A 7,242-nucleotide genomic window follows, 5' to 3' on the forward strand; every position below is an offset into this window, starting at 1 on the left:
CTCAACAGAAATTACTTTCCGAGGACTGCCAAACACCAAAATCATGGAGGTAACTTGGCCAAAATCCCAGTATCATCAATGCCACAGCCACTAAAGAGAAGTGTTTAATTATAACTCTCATTTTTAAAATGACATTTGACTCTACAGCTGCCCAGTCATGGACATGGGCTACTCCAGGTGATTGAGGTCTACGTGTGGACAAATGAAAGAAGAAAGAGTCAAGTCTGTTGTGCATCATTAGGATGGATGGGAACTTATTCATGAATAAATAGATAATAATAATAGAGCTAAACATGAAGTGTAAGCATAAAAACTTGGAGATACAGAGACAACAGATTAAGATGAGGCGTGGCCTTCATTAGTAATTCCACATCAACAGTAATAGAAGATGAGAAGACACAATGATTGGTCTTAATACACAGCTTTTATGCCAAGGCAAATGCTGGGGCAGCCAATAAAACATGACATGATGGTAAAAATTCTTTTTAAACAAGAGGGGAGTCAGCACAAGTCAATAAGGGGATCAAGTTGGTGAATCAGCTTTACTAAATTTTAGGGAGTAAAAGCATGATGTGAGAGATGGAAATGTAACAACAGTGTATAAATTTATTTGTAAATTTCCTATATTGAAAAATATAGAAAAAAATACAAATGAGCTGTCATATAATCAAACAAGTCCCTTTATAGTTCCCTATCACACATATAAATGCATATGAATTCTTATATGCACATATATAAGAATATGAATGCTTATATCTAAGCTCATACAGAAACTTATGTAGTAATATGTACCTATATGTAGACAATATTAAATATTAATATTTATTTAATTTAATAAATACAATAAGTTTAATTTATAAATAATATTAAAATTATTAAATAACCAATGTAAATAAAATTAAATGAATATAAAATATTAAAATATTAAAAATTATACTTTAGTGTTGTTTGTAACAGCAACAACTGGGAAAAGCTGGACAATCTAACAAGATACTTTTCATCTTTGTAAGAAATGTGCAGTGAGGGGCTGGAGAGATGGCTCAGAGGGTAAGAGCACTGGCTGCTCTTCCAGAGGTCCCGAGTTCAGTTCCCAGCAACCACATAGTGACTCACAACCATCTGCAATGAGACTGGTGCCTTCCTTGCCAGAAGTATATTGTATGCTTAATTAAAAAAAAAGAAAGAAAGAAATGTGCAGTGAGATACTTTTAACTGAAAGCATTTTACATATTTTATATGACACAAAAGTATCTATATGCATGGATACACTGAAATGCAAACATGCATATTGATATACATATTGATAAGTTAGTACTTCTTTTTTGATCATGTCATTTTATTTCTAATCATGTGTTTGTGTCTGTGTGTGGGCATGTGTGTGTAGTATCTGTGAAGGACAGAAGAGGTTGGAACCCTTGGACTGGAATTACAGGTAGTGGTAAGTCCCCTGATATGGGTGCTGGGGACTGAACCCAGACCCTTTACAAAGCAGTAAGTGCTTTTAACCACTTTTCAACTCTCCAGAATCAACATATTCTTTTATAAACAGCATAAATAGAGCAGGTTGTGAGGAAAAACTACAAAACTTTCATCAGTTCTTATTCTGAAAAACAGTACTGATGAAAAAGATGTTATTATATCTTCACAAAAACTCATGGAAGTCTTTACAGTGTAAGTATATATCATATATGAATTTCCATATGATTATAATCAGTTTTGATTTGGGGATTATATATATGTATATCCCCAAATATATATATCCACTGTACATTAGCTACACATTTCCACAAATGAGCTGCATAATTATGGAGGTTTATAAGGTATAATATCACAAGACAAACATACAAACATCAAGGCCTCAGGTCCAGGGAGTGGCAGGATGCTGCTCATTAGTGAATGCAAAGATACCTTCTTTCCTATAATATTCCATCTTTCATGAAAATGCAAAACCAAAACACGTCAAAAATCTAACAAAATTAGTTTTGCTAGGGAACAGACGCTTTTTTGTCGATGAACAGGAAGAAAACTTTGCTATCAAAAATCTTGAAGACATCATTCCAAACCAGGAAAAAAAAAATCTTGAAGACAATTAGAAAGAAATAAATCTGTGGCCATCCATGAAGCCTCTAACACTGCAGAACTGTTTATCCATGAAACTGGAAAATAAAATTATTCTAAAAGTACTTTACTCATTCTGGCCTCCGTATCCTGTATTCCATTGCTCCCTTCTTCTGTGTGATTCATGGTTTTCTACAACTGCTTTAAAGCCTCAAGTAGACATTTTTTTTTCTTTTCTAGAGATAGGTAAGGACCAAAGTGTCACCGAGTTTGGCTTCCAAATTATGAGTCTCTGACTTCATCCTCCGAAATGTCCAAATAGTATAACTTGAGGCTAAGAACAAAGGTCAGTAGCAGAAAGCTCATTCACCTTACACAAAGCTCTGGACTTAAAAAACAATGGGGACAGGAAGACAAACCGTAGTTCCATCGGAGGTGACCCAAGAGACTACAATCTGTAGTTGGTTTTTTTCTTACCCTTTTATTCTTTGAGGGGTCTGCCACCTTCATCCTAAATAAATTACATAAAGACTTATTCTTTCTTATGATTTCCCAGCCTTAGCTTGACTTGTTTCTAGCCAGCTTTTCTCAATTTATCCCATCTACCTTTTGTGATGGGGAAGAGTCTTATGTTTTGTGTTAATTTCATTGGTTAAATAAAGAGACTGCCTTGGCCCTTTAATAGAACAGAAAATTAGGTAGGCAGAGTAAACAGAACAGAATGTTGGGAGAAAGAAGTCGAGTCAGGCAATCGCCATGATTCTCCCACTCCAGACAGATGCAGGTTAAGAGCTTTCCTGGTAAGCCAGCTCGTGGTGCTACACAGAATATTAGAAATGGGTTAGATCAATATGTAAGGGCTAGCCAATAAGAGACTAGAACTAATGGGCCAGGAAGTGTTCAAAAGAATACAGTTTCCATGTAATTATTTCGGGTAAAGTTAGCCATGCAGGAGCCCGGCGGCGGGACGCAGCCCGCGGTTCCTACTACACTTTTGCCTCTTGGCTTTTGTATTTCTTTATACCTTTCTTTACTTCTTACTTCCTGACTTTCTGTGTGACTGGGTGACTGGCCCCTGATGTCTTCTTCAGCTCCTTTTTCTCACTCCTCAATCTCTTTTTCTCCATCTATTTATTCTTTATGCATGCCAGCCCCACCTATTTCTTTTTCCTGCCTAGCTGTTGGCTGTTCAGCATTTTATTAGACCAATCAGATGTTTTAGACAGGCCAAGTAACACAACTTCACAGAGTTAAACAAATGCAGCGTAAAAGAACATAACATATCTTTGATCATTCAACAAATGTTCCACAGCATAAACAAATGTAACACATATTCAGTAATATTCTACAACACCAATCAATACAAAAATGCATTTTGTTGCTCATTCAAATTATAAAATAATGCTATGATTTGGGAAACATGAGCAAGAATATCTAAATATCATAAGTACACTGCTAAAATTTACAATGGAATGGTCCTCAAATATAGCTGCAGAAAACACAATAAAAACCCAGAATATGTTATATATTAGAGAATCAGAGAGAAGGAGGCACTGTAATGAGTGCCAGGCGTCTGTGCTGACAACCTCAGGACCAGCTACACTCACTTGGCATCCACCATCCTCTGATTGAGGCTTAAGAAGCAGCCTCCTGGGACCTTATATTTGATCTGAGCCCAAGTAGAAAGTTCTGATATCTTGAGAAGTAGAGCCACTCAAGTTACATATACGGTGGTAATTAGCACTGTGAGGCGTCAGATATCAAGAAGGCCTACATCAAATACAAATACAAAAATTCTGGCAACAACAGAAAGTGTTCTTTCATAGGCAGACAGGTGCAACCATAGATAACAGCAAAATACACTTCATCCTCAACTATTACCACCAAATATGAACTAAGAGGAATTCATAGTGAATCTTGTAAATTCAGGAGAGGGAAAATTGCAGGACAGAATTTAAGGCATGGATTTGTTAACTATAATGATCCAAAGGAGGCAGAGAAAGCTATCAACACTCTAAATGGACTCAGAGTCCAGACCCAAACCACAAAGCCCACTGTTTACTTCTGCTTCATTTTCACTTTACTCTGACTCCAACGAAGGAATAGATAACTTGCCAATCTGGAAACAACAAACAAACAGGAACCACAGATATCATCTATCAAAGCATGTATTGCAGAGATCGTGGAAGTTCAAGTTTGTGAACTTTTGTCAAAGTGTGTAATCTTTGCCACATTTCTGATAACACAGAAAATACATCGCATTAAACATGATATTCAACATTTGTACCAGAAAATCAAGAATTAATCACTAAACAATGAAGGTTCATGATTAATTCCAGATTCTGGGATAGTTCTCAAAAGTTCTGAGGGTGTTGCTTTTGACGGGGGTAAGTAGAGGACAAGGAAGGCAGCTTGTCTCCTGATGATGACGATGGCAACAATGGTCATTCTGATGGTGTTTAATTCAAATCTCCAGTTGTTCAATAAAAACTGAAATCAAGATGTCTTTTATGTATGATCTCCCATTTTTTTAGAGGCCAGAAACAATAGGAAAGAAATAATTATGAAGAAAAAGCAAGTAGAATATCATAGTTGACCTTTGCGGGTCTGTTTTTAACCTCTGAGTCTTAGACTTAAATATGCCACCATTGCTTTCACCAGATGTCAGTGAATGGCTCATTACTTGGCTATTAATGGTAGATGTCACTGCCCCAATGGCTTTCTTGACAACAAACATCTATTGTCCCTTTAAAGGGATCACATCACTTTTAGGAGGTCACATAGATAGCAAGGGCAGACCTATGGCTGAGAAGGGGAAAAGGTTCTCCTTATAGACCAGGCTGTCAGAGATGAAAGTATCTTATCTAGAGAGTCACAGCTATCAGTTTGACATGTACAAACACAATCTTGAGAGGAAATAGCAATAAACAACAGTAATGCACTAAATATTAATAATAATAAAAATGTAGAATATACAGCACCTTGTTGGTAAAGTTGATTAGGTGTACGGCTCGTTGTTGAGAAGTGATTGAGTTTTGTATCTCATTATGACTCTGTTTACATTCATGCCTAGATAATTGGCCATATGTTAAAGTTTATATTATTACTCAGCAATAATTTTCAGTAATAATCTCTACTATTTTTATTATTTGGAGATAGTAACCTTTTATTTCAAAAAATCTATGGCTATTTTATAGACACAAGGTATAATATATGATTTTAATTATATTTGATATTAAGTGAAAATATTATAAAACAATAAATTAAACTAGAGTACTAGAATTAGAAAGTAACAAGCATTTGCATTATTTGGCATTCAGGATGCTGCTAGGTATGAATCAAGGGCCCATCTCCTTCGTCTATTCTGTTATCTACGATATAGCATCAATACTTATATCAGTTTGAATCTCTGACATTGCTTTCCTCTGTGCACGTGCTTTGAACAAAATGTGATCCTTTTTCTTCACATTGTCTCCAGCAAGACACCACTCATGCATCTTTTCCCACAGAGACTTATTTGTATTTCGACTGAGGGCATCATCTCATGAACCCTCTTCCTCACACATGAAATTAATCACATGGTATTGATGATACACACATGCCTCAAGACGCAGATTTTTATCCATTTCCTTTCTCCTGTTTCTTTTTTTTTTAAGTCCACATACCTACAAATACGTAATTTCTTTCTTTTTTTTTGGTATTTATTTATTTATTTATTTATTTATTTATTTATGTATTTATTTATTTATTATTTCTGCCTTCTCCCTGCCACCACCTCCTATTTCCCTCCCCCTCCCCCAACAAGTCCCCCTCCCTCATCATCCCTAAGAGTAATCTGGGTTTCCTGCCCTGTGGGAAGTCCAAGGACCACCCACCTCCATCCAGGTCTAGTAAGGTAGCATCCAAACTGCCTAGGCTCCCACGATTAAATTGAACAGTAAAATTTAGCCGATATTAGTTTGTACAGAACAATAGCAGCCACTAGGTGTCAGCATTAGTCACTGGGATGCTGCTGGATAGTTCCACCAAAGTTTACAGGGAAATTTGAAATTAGCTTTGTAAGTCAGGTTAGCATATATTTGGAGGGGAAAAATGTGAACTGATTTAAACTTACTTTATAAAGCATATGGCTCTATCTGACAAGAGACTAGTGTGTACCTGATATTGGTAAACAATGATTGATTATAGGATGCTGTCTCAGCTCCACAGGGAGGTTATTCACTGTAGAAAATATGTTCCAAATTTCAATGCTCAAATACATCAGGCTATGACTTCTGGAAACCAAGCATCCCAGGAGATTCAGATACATAGCTCTTGTCCTGAACCATCAGTTTCCTTGTTATTTTGTGGGGAATTCTGATTTAAAAAGCATTTACGTATTTGCAGCACATGCATCCATCTAAGCCCCCAGCCTTGCATCTTGTTATGCAATCACTTATGACACTATAAACAGTAATATTTTACTTTACACAATAGGTGTCCATATGAAAACTTTGAGAATGAGAATCTATGTGCTCTTTGCTTTATAAATTGATGGGATATGAAAGATGGCCTCCTCACAAGTATATTATTTAATATTTTTAGGGGTTAATCTTAATTTTTTAAAAAAACATAGGTTCTAATATAACTATTAGTTCTTGCTTGTTGTTCATCCTTAATTTAAATCATATGTAAATGCTCTGATACTACATATACATTTCAAAATTTTTATATTAGACATTTTTAGAATTTTAGAGATGTGCTTTGTAGAGTTTATCTGGATCCTCATTTAAAATATCTAAAGGAAACCTGGACTCATGATAGGACTAATTCAGAAGTTATTTCTAATTCTTTCTCCTGATTTATAAGAATTCAGTTTAATTCTGTGAGCCTGGGGAAGCTTTCCAAATATGATTCATTGAATGATCCCCAGTGATAAATTCTTTTGTAGTTAATATGTGGGATTGTTTTCTCAAAAACTTTAAGTGCCCTTAATCTGACCCTAACGTCTTCATTTGCTCTAAATTTCCAGTGAAGAGGATCTGGGAGAAGTTCTTCTGATTTATAAGACAGATTACTTGACTTAATGGCCAGTGGTTATGTGAATATGTGTCTTAGCCCTAGACACCTTTGTCAATAAAGTAATCTTTTCCTTCTCTACTTCTTATGCAATGGGGTTCAGTTTGTGTACATTTTTGCCTGGTT

The 7,242-nt window shown here is 35.7% G+C and overlaps 1 pseudogene; it reads left to right on the forward strand.

The window, feature by feature from the left end:
• The first annotated feature begins 3,526 nt into the window (after window positions 1–3,526).
• On the forward strand, window positions 3,527–4,147 carry LOC130870802 (ELAV-like protein 4; annotated as a pseudogene).
• Window positions 4,148–7,242: the final 3,095 nt, after the last annotated feature.

Source organism: Chionomys nivalis, chromosome 3, assembly GCF_950005125.1.
Source record: "Chionomys nivalis chromosome 3, mChiNiv1.1, whole genome shotgun sequence".
In the NCBI taxonomy this organism is placed as follows: domain Eukaryota; kingdom Metazoa; phylum Chordata; class Mammalia; order Rodentia; family Cricetidae; genus Chionomys; species Chionomys nivalis.